At 40.6% G+C, this 14,204-nt stretch overlaps 1 pseudogene across 1 annotated transcript; it reads right to left on the reverse strand.

The window, feature by feature from the left end:
- Positions 1–11,952: 11,952 nt before the first annotated feature.
- Positions 11,953–14,146, reverse strand: LOC101344153 (heat shock cognate 71 kDa protein pseudogene; annotated as a pseudogene). The gene has a single exon (XR_186577.3). The product of XR_186577.3 is annotated as a heat shock cognate 71 kDa protein pseudogene (transcript).
- Between the last annotated feature and the right edge of the window lie 58 nt (positions 14,147–14,204).

A 14,204-nucleotide genomic window follows, 5' to 3' on the forward strand; every position in this document is an offset into this window, starting at 1 on the left:
GGGTTTCAGGATTGTTGATTCTCTGTTTGGCTTAGTTTTTCGGATCTTTGTTGTGGAGGGACGGCGTGGTGCTTCTGCCTAGACCGCCATCTTGCCGGAGTCTCTTCACATGTAAGTTTATTATCAATTTAAATCATAGAACAATATGTGAGAAGTGTAGTTATACTAGCTTAAATGTAATGTTCTTAGATTAGATGAATACTAACAGCAAAATCGTTTTGTAAAATCTTTCTACATTGAATTACAACATTGTTAGTAACTGTGTGGAAGCCTTTTTTTATTTTTCTCCCTTTCCTTTAATTACTACTTCATTCTCAAAAAAAGTTACTGATATAGGTTCACAAATACTAATTACACAATAGTACAACTGAAACACCAGAAAATTTGACAAAATCAGATATTTTAAGAACACTGGTAGAAACAAAAACAACAGCATCTAGCTCATGCAGACAAAACCACGTAATCTGAAGTGTCATTGCAATTGGATAATAGTGACAGTTCTGATCAGAGTGCATTAAAAGGTTCGAAAAGTAAATTAGCATAGAGTTTTAGCCTTGTAGGTATATTGATACTTGTAAACCGGGCTTACGAAAAAGTTTTTCCTTGTAGTAACTAACTACGGGGATATTTTTATAAAAAATAATGAGTTTCTGCTAAAATACTGTACAAAAATGTTACAGGTAGTCATTTTGGTATCACCCCCTCTGACAGTGTCACCCGGTACAGTCCACAACCCCCTGTATCCCCCTAGTGACACCACTGATTACAATAGCTTTGTGCCATAATTGCCTGGCTGAGTATGTGATGGTAGATAACCCAGTATGGACTTAAAGGAATAAGAAAGGCAAAACCCACTCTTTGAACAACAGTGGCAGAAAATGGGCAGTTTAGGAGCCCTGGTGGCACAATGGTTAAGCGCTTGGCTGCTACCAGAAAGGTTGGTAGTTTGAACCCACCAGCCATTCCAGGGGAGAAAAGACCTGATGATCTGCTCCTGTAAAGACCACAGCCTAGGAAATCTTATGGGGCAGTTCTACTCTGCGCTATAGGGCACTGTGAGTCAAAATCGACCTGATGGTGTACAACAACAGGGAGGTTTCTTTTAAGGGGTACCCTGGACTAGTTTCATCAAAGACACAAGGCCTCAATTCACCAATAACTAGTGAGCCCCCTTTCTCACTTTGTGTTTCCCAGGCCTGAACTACCTTTCACCAAACAATCCTAGAACCAGGAAAATCTCTAAAATCCAGCAGACAGCACTGAAGCACATCAAACAAGATAAATATTATTTGGACGTGCCTTTACCCCAAAACGAATTTGCATTCTTAACAAAATCATTTTTTCAAGAATTTTCTGCTTCCCTGAGACCACAAAAATCAAAATTATTTTTTCTTCAAGTAGCACTCACACTCAGCCCCCTCAGATCCTGAGAAGCAATAAGGCTATACTACAGAAGTAAAAGCCCTCATCTTTTAAATATTGTTTTGGAAATAATAGAAAAAAAAAGACCCATAGAATTTAAATACTTCTTTAAATGAAAATAAATTGGGCAATAGCAATAAGAGTGGATTTGAACCAGGAAGTAGTCGCAGCTGGTCCCAGTTCATGAGACAAAAACTCTCATCTCACCCATTTGTTTGATTACGGAAAGCAAGGGAGTCGGGGATGTGCTACTCATTTATTCATAAAAGGCCATTCTAAAACTCTTAACCATTCTAAAACTTTTCTTCGGATTAACAAAGAAACCTCACGAACATGTAATTACCTTTCAAAAAGTAGAGCTATCAGCTTTAATATATACAGGGCAACATATTAAATAAGATAAACAATCAGAAATGCAGACTGCTGGAGGTTGCAAGGAACTTGTCAGAGGACATAGCAACAATCTCTCCTCAAGTCTGGCTATCTTTTAAAGACAACTTTGTACAAATATTTTTCTAAGAGAGTTTTATAATAACAGAAAATAGAATAGGATTACTGTATTTTTACACAAATAACGCATGCGTTATTCGTTTTTTGCTGACCACGCAACCCTCTTGCACATCATTTTCCTAAGCACCCCGTGAGCGCTGTATGTGTGGATGCATTGTTTACATGGGCACATTATTTGCAAAAATACAGTATATGTTTTTACAAGAGCCTCTAAACTGAACAGAAAAGTAAGACTGGTACTTTTGTGAACATCCTCAGTTCATCCCTTTATAAGAAATACCTCTATGCTGCTTCTCTGAAGTGGTAGGGTAAGATGGAACACTGCCTCTTTTTTGTCTTTCGAAGATTTTTCAGGAGCAGTTAGAGAGAAAGGGGCAGGTCTGAGAAGTCTAAACCCTACTTAAGAAAAGCATATGTGTTAGAACCTTTGTTGGCAAGTAATACAGATCCAAGCGAGCTAGATTAAGGGAAAAAAGAGGAATTTATTATGAGGAATTGGGTTTGTCTCAGAGAACCCAATGGCAGAGATGTAGCAAGACCTCAGCAATCAACTAGAGCCATGGGTCAGAGCACCACAGAGAAAGCAGGAAGGGCTGTTCGTCCTGGGTCTCAGCTTCCCCTCCAAGTCTCCTTCATTCTTCTCTCTTCCTGTATACTGGCTGTCTCTGTCTTCCAGTCCACGGGTGAGAAAATATCTGCTATTAATAACCTCCTCCCTAGGTTATATCTCCTCTACTCAAGGGAGTTGAAACCTTCAAATCACAATTCTAAATCCAGAAGAAGTGACTTATTGGCACCCAAGATCAGCATACATCCCTGAGAGAGAGGAAAGAGTGTCATAGTTTAGGAAGAATACATACTCATAGAGATTGGGGAGGTGAGCCCTAAATTCCCAGAAAATGGAGAAAGAGGTCGTCCCTAGAAACTGGAGGCATGGGGGGGTGGGAAGATGTGTATGTACACGCAAGGACTTATATTCTCAGCCTCCTATCTCTGTTATCTGCCCAGACAAGCCTCACGAATAAGTATACAATCTAAGTCATAATATATAAATACAAGCTACTTCAAAAATAAGTTCCCAAGAGACACGCCACCCCCCACCAAGTGCATGCGCATGTGCACACAACACACACACACGAATGTTGTTCCCAATGCTCTGAAGTAGAAATTCTACACCAACACTGACGGGCCTCATACAGTTACTGCTCATTTAGCTCTCACTAGTTAGTCTTCCCTATTCAATTTATAGTTTCCGTTTTGTTGCAGGCTAGGTTTTCCAGGCGCAAACTCTAAGAGTTAGTGTGCATGATGTTCATTAGGAGTTCTGGAGCTGGAATGGCCCCCTTCAGAGTTGTCCGAAGCAGGGCTGAGATAGCTAGTCCTATGTTCCTGCATTGATCAGTTACTGGATGTGGGCCACACTGGGAAGGAGTGTAAGACCTTGGGCGAGGTGGCTTTCTGCAGCTGAAGCAATTTCTGAAGGGCTGAGAGCTGAGGGTTTTCTACCCACAACACTCCCAAAGGCTGAAGCAACAAGTCTTTCACTGAAGGGGGATCTGAATTTTTAGTTACTCAAGGATCACTCATTTTAACCTAGTGTCCTAACTCTCCCATTCCTTCCTGAATGTGATGGTTTCAAAACATGTCTGCAATTTGTTCACATTCTTCTCATCAGGGGGTGTTGTCAAATCCCCTTCCTCTTTTATGTGGGTGGGCCTTAATGACTTAATTAGAATGCCGCAGAAATGGCACTATGTGATATCTGAGGTTAGTCCATAAAAGGCAATACAGCTTCTGCCTGGCTCTCTTTCTTGGGATGCTCACACTTAGAAACCAGCCACCAGTTTATTTTTAGCCATATTCAATTTCAGATTTCCAGGCCATGGAAAGACCATGTGTACGTGTTCCGGCCAAAGGCCTCAGCTGAGGGCCTAGTCAATAGCCAGCATCAACCTCCATACATGTGGATGAAAAAGTCACTGAGATGACTCCAGCTGCAACCATAATCTGTCTGTAACCACACAAGAGACTGAGTTAGCCAATCCCAGTCAGCTCCCAGAACCATGGGAGGTAATAATAAGTAGACTGTTATTCTGAGCTACTAAGTTGAGGTGGTGTTACCGCAATAAAGCAGAGACAGGAGTCTCAATAAATTCTGAGACAGGAGTGAGGTGAGCAGCAAGAGGTTTATTATATATCCATATATAGGAGCCAGAGCAGAATAGATTCCTCCAAAAAACCCGTCTCCCCCACTGGAGATCGGCTGAAGCCTTTTGTATAGACAGGATTATGGATTTTAGAAGTTTGTGTTAGTTTCCCCATGAGGTGGTGATGTCTTAGATGAGTTAATCTTCTACTGGTATTCTTGGGGGTTATCTGGTGACATCCTTGGGGATTATCTGGTGACATCCTGGTTTTTCTTGTCACAAGATGGGTGCTTTGTTTGGTTTTCATCCCTAGATCATTATCACTTGTTTTCTACCCTCCAAGGAGGAACATCGGTTAATCTTAAACCTTTTGTAGAGACTGGAGAAAAAAGATCATGAGACAATGTGGCGGTTATCAATGGGGAGTAAATAATAGTGAGCCAGGCCTGTGCAGCCTCTTCCAGTGGTTCATGACATAGCTATAGATAACCAGAAAAGTGAAAAAGCCTTTCAAGGGGCTGAGGTAGATTTATCTCAACATTTTCTTGTTAGAAGCACTTAATCTTCTCATCTCCAGATCTAACCATCATCCCAGAATTTCCTTCAAAATTTCTCTCATGGGGCTTTATAGCCTTTGAAGTAAGATTCTAAGATCTGCCTTAACATCCCTGAGATCGATGAACAGATAATTTTCCTGTAACATGTAAGTTATGACCCTGAGGATGCCAAAGTAACCATTTTTTGTTGAGAGCATCTGTGCTAACTATAGATCCAGGTAGCTGTATCCAGTGGGATATTGTAGTTTATTCCTTTGCCTTTTATCTGCTCACATTTACGAGTTCATTCTGAGACCCTGCTGCAATAAGTAAAAAGTCAATTACTTTAAAGAAAAAAAAAAGTCAATTAATAGTGAAAGAAAAACATTTTCTTTATGATTATTGAAGTTTTCTGAATATCACATGGTTTAATTTTAAAAATTAGTTCTAAAGGCAGTCTTTATCAGGAGAGGTTTGAATTTAAGTCGGGCACTATGCTAGACACTGAGGGTATTTGAGGAATTGATACAAGTCAGTGAGGCTGGAGTACAGTGCACAAGGGGGAGTGTGGCAGGAGATGAGATTGCCCAGGTAGGAAGAGGTAAGATCATGTAGGTCCATTCTAAAGAGTCTAGATTTTGTCTTAAAAGTAAAGCCATCAAAGGATTTTAAGCAAGAGGAAGTGTGATCTAATTTATATTTTTAAAACGATGCTGTTTCTGCTATGTGGAGAATAGAATAGGGAAAACCACTTAAGATGCTATGGCAGAGATATATACAGATGACAGATAAAAATCAGTAGGATTTGATGATAAATGACATATAAAGATGAGAAAAATGTAATCATCAAGGATGATGTCCAGGTTTCTTGAGTGAACAGGTGGCAGGAAAGGCTGAAGGGGAAGTGAAATTAGAAGGAAGGGAAAAATCAAAAGTTTAGTTTTAGCCACGTTCAATTTCAGGTTTCCCCATAAGTGAAAACTATCAGGAAAGAAGATAGAGCGCTCTGGAACTGCAATGAGAGGTGTGGGCTGGAGGTGAAAAAAAATCAAAGTGCAATCACAGTTGCAAATGCTCTTGCATTCAATGTTGTTTAATCAAATGTGCTTTTTATTTCTTTGAGCATCTTCACAAATTACTGTTTGGCACTCCAGAAATGAAGAGGATTTTGCTTACTTACTTGTAAGGTTGCTGTGAAATGTCTGCCATCTGGTGGACAGTCATGAAGAGTCCCACAAATCCAACTCATCCAATGGAACAGGTACCCTAGGGCCGAGTTGAGTAAAACAAGTCTTTTTAATATCACTGTCTTACTAACAAACATTTACATTTTAATCTGTATTTCTTATTAGGGAAAATTGCTTGCTATGTATAAACCTAAATCACATCAAAGCATGCTGCATTTTAAAAAATTATGAAAGGAAACTTGAGTTTTATGAAGTATTAAAACTAAAAATAGTTTTTAAAAGATATATATGATTCCCCAAAACTAGATTTTTTTTAGGAACTACTTTCAGAGATGCAATCTTTTGGCTTTTTCTGTCTCTTTAATAGAAATAGGAGTGGGTTATCTAATAGGCAAGGTAAGCACCATGCTTACCTTGCTTACCAGATCATCTGTGAAATTGTTCACTACAGATTAATAAGTAAGCACAAGTAAAACCACGTTTACCTTGTTTACTGGGTCATCTGCACCTCTCAGAGATTATAAATTTGAAAAGAGGCTTTGATTCTGTAGGAAGGTGCTATGCGATTGGGAAAGAGACAGATGCCAGACATACATAGCAGCAGAATCCTTGAAGTGAAAAAATGTGAAATTATTCACTACAGATGATCTAGTAAGCAAGGTAAGCACCAGGCTTACCTTGCCTATTGGATAATCTGTCCCTAAATAGAAAAAACATTAATATTTCCTTTTTTCCCCAGGAATACCCGGTGGGTGCTGGAGCCAGCTGCACCAAATATGCATATCTCTTCCCAGCTCCACATTCCTCTGTATCACTCTGGTAGCTTGAAATTGGCCATGGTGGGAGTACTTAAAACAATAGAAATCAGCAAGCACTACAAAACAGGGCTTCCCCTCCTCCCCACCCCCAGAGAGCTGGTTTACTGCCACACCAATGAATGTATCTCTTGTCTCTCTTGATTCCACCAATTAAATTAAAAAAAAAAAAAAGTGTTTCATGGAACAGTAATAAAAAAAGAAACTATTTTATTTAAGTACACAGTTCCAAGTTGGAGGGCCATGGAACCCTTTAGGAAATGCTATTTGAGTTTTTATATTTTTCTCTTCTTTTACTTGAAGGAGTCTTGGGTGAGATTTTAGGTTATTCATTATTTAAATCACTATATAAAAGCAAGATACATCATACTGTTGGGGTTTCAGTAGAACCATTACCAATCCTGGCATTTAGATTTCTTATATGATGTTTGTTAGCTAATAGGTATGGTAAGTGACTATATAGAGCTCTAAAATTGGGGCCAGAACTCTAAAAGCTCTACCTCAACGGAGGAATATATACTTTGAGACCTACCTGGTCTGTTTGTAGAAGGGAGGACTTGAGAGGGTTAAGTTCTTACTGTATTTGCTTGGTTACTTAGAAATTGTTCCTCTGATGTTTTTTGAGGGTAATATGATCAGCTGACTCTTGCCTCTAGTTACATTGCCTCAAAGGAGCCTAAGCCATAAATGTGAGGTAATTCATTTTTTAAAATCTAAATCTCTGTTAACACATGAGGACAAGTCCCAAACCTAAAACTACCGCATCAGAGTTTTATGTTCAGGTCTCCCTCTTGCAGTATTCTAAAGCAGGCCTTTCAGAACTTGTGGGTTCTATAAACGCTTAGGTCAAAGAAAATGCAGTTCTCTGCTTTCTGAAACAGAAATTAATAGGCCTGTTTCATGTCAGATGAGGTACAATATGACTGAGAAATTCCTTTCAGTGGAAGAACTCACAGGCTTCCTTAATTAACCTTCAGTGGCGAGAGGTGATGGTATTTTATAATTGGAGCAAGGGAAATGAGAGGTGAGTGGAGTTGTGAACAAAAAGGGGATTCGGATTCTATCATATCAGGAGTCAAAGGAGACAGCATCTTTGACTTTAAGGGTGAAAATTGGAGAAGTAAGTTTTCCTAATGTAACAAATTCCCAATCAAGTAGTAAAAACCTTTCACCTCGAGGACAATTCATCTTTTGAATCTTCTGTGGTTAGCATACAACCTCGAAAATACTTGATTTGTGCTCAGATAGTATTTGCACAAAAGGGGAAATTGATTTTTAAAATTACACAGATAAGAATGAATGTGATTATTTATTTAATGCCTGTTTTCCCCAGGGAACTCCAAGTTCCATGAGGTCCGGGGTCATTTTGTAAATACTATATCTGCAGTACCTGGCACACAGTAGATAAGCCATAAATATTTGTTGAATAAACAAACAGAATATAGATATTAGGTACAGGTCCATTACAGGTCCATTTAAGTTTGTTTTGCAAGTACTCTGGCTTACCGAGAATACAGAGTGACTATACCAAAAAGAATTGATCGACGTTCAACCATTTCAGGAGGTAGCGTATGATCAGGAACCAATGGCACTGAAGGAAGAGGTCCAAGCTGCACTGAAAGCATTGGGGAAAAACAAGCTTCCAGGAATTAACAAAATACCAATTAAGATGTTTCAACAAACGGATGCTGTGCTGGAAGCTCTCACTTGTCTATGCCAAGAAATTTGGAAGACAGCTACCTGGCCAACTGATTGGAAGAGATCCGTATTTATGCCTATTCCAAAGAAAGGTGATCCAACTGAATGCAGAAATTATTGACAATATCATTAATATCACATGCAAGTAAAATTTTGCTAAAGATCATTCAAAAGCAGCTGCAGCAGTACACTGACAGGGAACTGCCAGAAATTCAAGTTGGATTCAGAAAAGGACGTGGAATGAGGATATCAGAGCTGATGTCAGATACATCCTGGCTGAAAACAGAGAATACCAGAAAGATACTTATCTGTGTTTTATTGACTATGCAAATGCATTCAACAGTGTGGATCATAACAAATTGTGGATAACATTGCAAAGAATGGGAATTCCAGAACAATTAATTGTGCTCATGAGGAACCTGTACGTAGATTAAGACGGTTGTTCAAACAGAACAAGGGGATACTGGGTGGTTTAAAGTCAGGAAAGGTGTGGGTCACGGCTGTATCCCTTCACCATACTTATTCAATCTGTATGCTGGGCAAATAATCTGAGAAGCTGAACTCTAGAACCATATGGACTATGTGGGGCTTCAGGACTGGAGGAAGACTCACTAATAACCTGCAATATACAGATGACACAACCTTGCTTGCTGAAAGTGAAAAGGACTTAGAGCACTTACTGATGAAAATCAAAGACCACAGCCTTCAGTACGGATTACACCTCAACACAAAGAAAACAAAAATCCTCCCAACTGGACTAATAAGCAATATTATGATAAACAGACAAAAGATTGAAGTTGTCAAGGATTTCATTTTACTTGGCTCCATAATCAACACCCATGGAAGGAGCAGTCAAGAAATCAAATGATGCATTGCATTGGGCAAATCTGCTGCAAAAGACCTCTTTAAAGTGTCAAAAGCAAAAATGTCACCTTAAAGACTAAGGTGCGTCTGACCCAAGTCAAGGTGTTTTTAATAGCCTCGTATGCATGCAAAAGCTGGACAATGAATAAGGAAGACCCAAGAAGAATCAACACCTTTGAATTATGGTGTTGGCAAAGAATATCGAATATACCATAGACTGCCAAAAGAATGAACAAATCTGTCTTGGAAGAAGTACAGCTCCTTAGAAGCAAGGATGGCCAGACTATGTCTCACATACTTTGGACATGTTATCAAGAGGGATCAGTCCCTGGAGAAGGACATCATGCTTGGTAAAGTAGAGGGTCAGCAAAAAAGAGGAAGACCCTCAATGAGATGGATTGACACAGTGGGTGCACCAGTGGGCTCAAGCATAATGATTGTGAGGATGGCATAGGACAAGGCAGTGTTTCTTTCCATTGCACATAGGGTCGCTATGAGTCGGAACCAACTCGACAGCACCTAACAGCAGCAACTGGCCTACCCTGAATGCCAACCTCATTTTTCTAGGTAATCGTATGAAGGAAATTAGGAAGCCTTATTCAACCATCTGGAAACCCTGGTGGTGTAGTAGTTAACAGCTATGGCTGCTAACCAAAAGGTCAGCAGTCTGAATCCACCAGGTGCTTCTTGGAAACTCTATGGGGTAGTTCTACTCTGTCCTTTAGGGTCGCTATGAGTCAGAATCGACTCCACGGCACTGGGTTTATTCAACCATCTTATGATATACAGGGTTCTTATTTTGTAAGGGTGTGAATTTAATATAGTCAGAAAATTTTCCTGGTTTCTGGGGCTCTTGTCAGACATTGGTCAGCAGTTCAAATCCACCAGTCGCTCCTTAGAAACCACATGGGGCAGTTCTACTCTGTTCTATAGGGTCTCTATGAGTCGGAATCGACTCGACGGCAACAGGTTGTCAAACATTGGTTGAGTGAAGGACAATTCGCCTGTACCGTGTTTGGGCCTAGTCTTACTACCTTACTTACCTTTAGGTAGCATGATGCCTTCAGGGAATGTGAGGAGATCGTGCGGTTCTTCTGAGTTACTCGGTCATTATGGTTTCCTCCCTTTTCCTTTTCACAGAATGAAGTAGCCTGAAATAAAGCTTCAAGAACATGTCTTGGGCAAGGTAATATGGCTTTACTTGTAAATAGTTTGTTTTCTTTGTAAGAACTAAGATGTTTCTTAAATAGGTTTTAGTCAAAATTTATAGTCTTCTCGGTCAACGTCCTCTGTCATCTGAACTTTGACGGTCTAATTAACTTTCTTTTTCCCTGTTTTCCTTCATGCTGTTGGAAGACCTGTTTTCTTGTTTGACACAATTACACCATGCTTTTGCTTTTTTCTTTATGTCTGACAAACAAAAAGAGCTCTTTTTGGCTCTTTTATAAATCCTGCCGATTCTTGGAGCTCCACCTCATGTCTAAGACTTTCCATGAGGCTTTTCTTAATAAATCTGTCAAATTAAACAACTGGTATTTGGTAGTTCAGTGGCAGAATTCTCGTCTTCCTTGCAGGAGACTCAGATTCAATTCCCTGCCAATGTACCTCATGCACAACCACCACCTAGCTGCCAGTGGAGGCTTGCATGTTACTATAATGCTGAGCTTCTAGACTAAGATGGGCTAGGAAGAAAGGTCTGGCAATCTACTTCCAAAAATCAGCCAATTTTAAAAAAATCCTATGGATCACAACAGTCTGATCCACAACCCATCATAGGAATGGCACAGGGCCAGGCAACATTCATTCCATTGAATACCAGAATACCAGAAAGATGTTTACCTTGACCATGAGTCAAAGTCCAGCTCCACAGCAACTAACAACAACAATAACATATCTTTGCCATAAAAATGTCACCCGTAGAACCCTTGGCATGAAGGAATTAACAGTAGTATCCTCAGCTACTGCATGAGAAAAGTTTAATGGTGTTACACAAAAAGTGTCATGAGCCTTTGCTTATGTGGGATTCATGTTCAATTTGGACTCTGCCTTAGTTATCTAGTGCTGCTATAACAGAAATATCATGAGTGAATGGCTTTAACAAACAGAAATTTATTCTCTCACAATTTAGGAGGCTAGAAGTCCAAATTCAGGGTGCCAGCTCCAAAGAAAGGCTTTCTCTCTCTATCGGGTCTGGGGGAAGGTCTTCCCCTGGTAAAGGAACTTCTCAGCGCAGGGACCCCAGGGCCAAAGGATGCTCTCCACTCCTGGCTCTTCTTGTCTGATGGTATGAGGTTCCACTCCCCTCTGCTCCGTTCTCTCTTTTATATGTCAAAAAACATTGACTCAAGATACAACCTAATTCTGTAATTGAGTCCTGTCTTATTAACATAACAGCCTCTAATCCTGCCTCATTAATATCCTAGAGGTTAGGATTTACAACACGTCAGATCACAAACTGGAGGACAACAATACTGGGGATCATAGTCTAGTCAAGTTGACATGCATTTTGGGGGGACACAATTCAATCCATAACAGATTCCAAGCAGGAAGACCCCTCCCACCCAGAAGGATTTTCTCTCATACTCACAGATGAACAGCCAGAAGAACAGATGATCAATTCCAACGGGGAGAGTGCTAACCCAGAACATTCAGGTTAGAAAGACCAAGCTGCAGAATTACCTAGTCATTCTCAGCTTCAAGGAGTAAAGACTCTTATGTACCTGTACAATGGGAATGATACAGTTTATTTCTCAGAGTTTTCTTTTTTCTTTTTGCCAATTTTAAATACAGTTTTATTTAAGACATTGCATTTTCCACTTACGATACGATGCTAGTAAACTGCAGTGTTGACTTCTTTTCTCTATGCATATCCCATATTCAAGTATTGAGAAAACCCAGAAATTTAGTATAGCAGTGTAACTTCTAAAACTGCCACTGAGTGTACTACAAATTTGGGTCCTTCAATTTTTTACTGTGGAACAATGCTAAGGTATCTCTGCTCAGAGATTGGCTTAATCAACTTCTTCAGTGGTGGGTCCAGAAGAGGCACCACCAGATGGAGGAGCTCCACCACCAGGGAAGCCCCCAGGCATTCCTCCAGGCATGCCTCCAGCACCCTGGTACAGCTTGGTAATGATGGAGTTGCAGACTTTCTCCAGCTCTTTCTGCTGATGTTCAAATTCTTCCTTCTCTGCCGTCTGATTCTTATCAAGCCAGTTGATAATTTCATTACACTCGTCAGGAATCTTCTGTTTGTCCTCATCATTGATCTTGCCTTGAAGTTTTTCATCTTCAACTGTTGCCTTCATGTTGAATGCATAAGATTCAAGCAAATTCTTAGAGGACACCTTGTCCCTCTGTTTCTCATCTTCAGCTTTGTACTTTTCAGCTTCCTGGACCGTACGCTCAATGTCTTCTTTACTCAAGTGGTCCTTGTCATTAGTGATGGTATTCTTGTTCTTTTTTCCAGTACTCTTATCCACAGCAGAGACGGTGAGGATACCATTGGCATCAATATCAAAAGCGACTTCAATCTGAGGAACACCATGGGGTGCAGGAGGTATGCCAGTAAGTTCAAACTTGCCAAGCAGGTCGTTATCCTTGGTCATGGCATGCTCGCCTTCATAAACCTGAATGAGCACACCAGGCTGGTTGTCAGAGTAGGTTGTGAAGGTCTGCGTCTGCTTGGTAGGAATGGTAGTATTGCGCTTGATCAGGACAGTCATGACTCCACCAGCAGTTTCAATACCAAGGGAGAGAGGAGTGACATCCAAGAGCAGCAAATCTTGAGCATTTTCAGATTTGTCTCCAGATAAGATTGCTGCCTGGACAGCTGCACTGTAAGCAACAGCCTCATCAGAGTTGATGCTCTTGTTCAATTCTTTTCTATTGAAGAAATCTTGAAGAAGTTTCTGAATCTTGGGAATACGGGTAGAACCACCCACCAGGACAGTGTCACGGATATGTGACTTGTCTAGCTTGGCGTCCCTAAAGGCTTTCTCTGCGGGGTCTGGGGTGCCACGAAATAGGTCAGCATTCAATGGTTCAAATTGGACACAGGTAATGGAGGTATAGAAGTCGATTCCTTTATAGAGAGAATCAATCTCAATATTGGCCTGGGTACTGGAAGATAGAGTGTACTTTGCACATTCACAAGCAGTGCAGAGGCTACAAACAGCTCTCTTGTTCTGACTGATGTCCTTCTTATGTTTGCACTTGAATTCAGCAATAAAATTGTTCACCATTCTGTTGTCAAAGTCTTCTCCACCTAAGTGGGTGTCTCCAACTGTAGATTTGACCTCGAAGATTCCATCTTCAATAGAGAGGATTGACACATCAAAAGTGCCACCTCCTAAGTAAAAAATCAGCACATTTCTTTCAGCACCAACCTTTTTGTCTAAGCCATAAAGAATAGCAGCAGCAGTTGGCTCGTTGGTGATTCTCAGTACATTGAGGCCAGCAATAGTTCCAGCATCTTTGGTAGCCTGATGCTGAGAGTCGTTAAAGTAGGCTGATACAGTGACAACAGCATTGGTAACAGTCTTTCTAAGGTAGGCTTCTGCAGTTTCCTTCATTTTTGTCAGAACCATAGATGACACCTTCTCCAGATAGAAACGTTTGGTCTCTCCCTTATGTTCTACTTGGACCGTGGACCTGCCTGCATCATTCACCACCATGAAGGGCCAATGCTTCATATCAGACTGGACAACTGCATCATCAAATCTTCATCCAATCAGACGTTTGGCATCGAACACTGTGTTAGTGGGATTCATTGCAACTTGATTCTTGGTGGCATCACCAGTCAATCGTTCGGTATCAGTAAAAGTGACATAGCTTGGGGTGGTTTGGTTGCCCTGATCAGCTGCAATTATCTCCACTTTTCCATGCTGGAAGGCACCCACACAGGAGTAGGTAGTGCCAAGATTAATGCCAACTGCAGATCCCTTAGACATGATTGCTCAGAGTAGGTCCCGGCTAGGTGACAAAATAAATGCAGTCTAGAGAGCTGCCGCGTGTTCAGTGAGC

The sequence above is a fragment of the Trichechus manatus genome, unplaced genomic scaffold (assembly GCF_000243295.1).
Source record: "Trichechus manatus latirostris isolate Lorelei unplaced genomic scaffold, TriManLat1.0 scaffold00125, whole genome shotgun sequence".
Taxonomy (NCBI): Eukaryota; Metazoa; Chordata; class Mammalia; order Sirenia; family Trichechidae; genus Trichechus; species Trichechus manatus.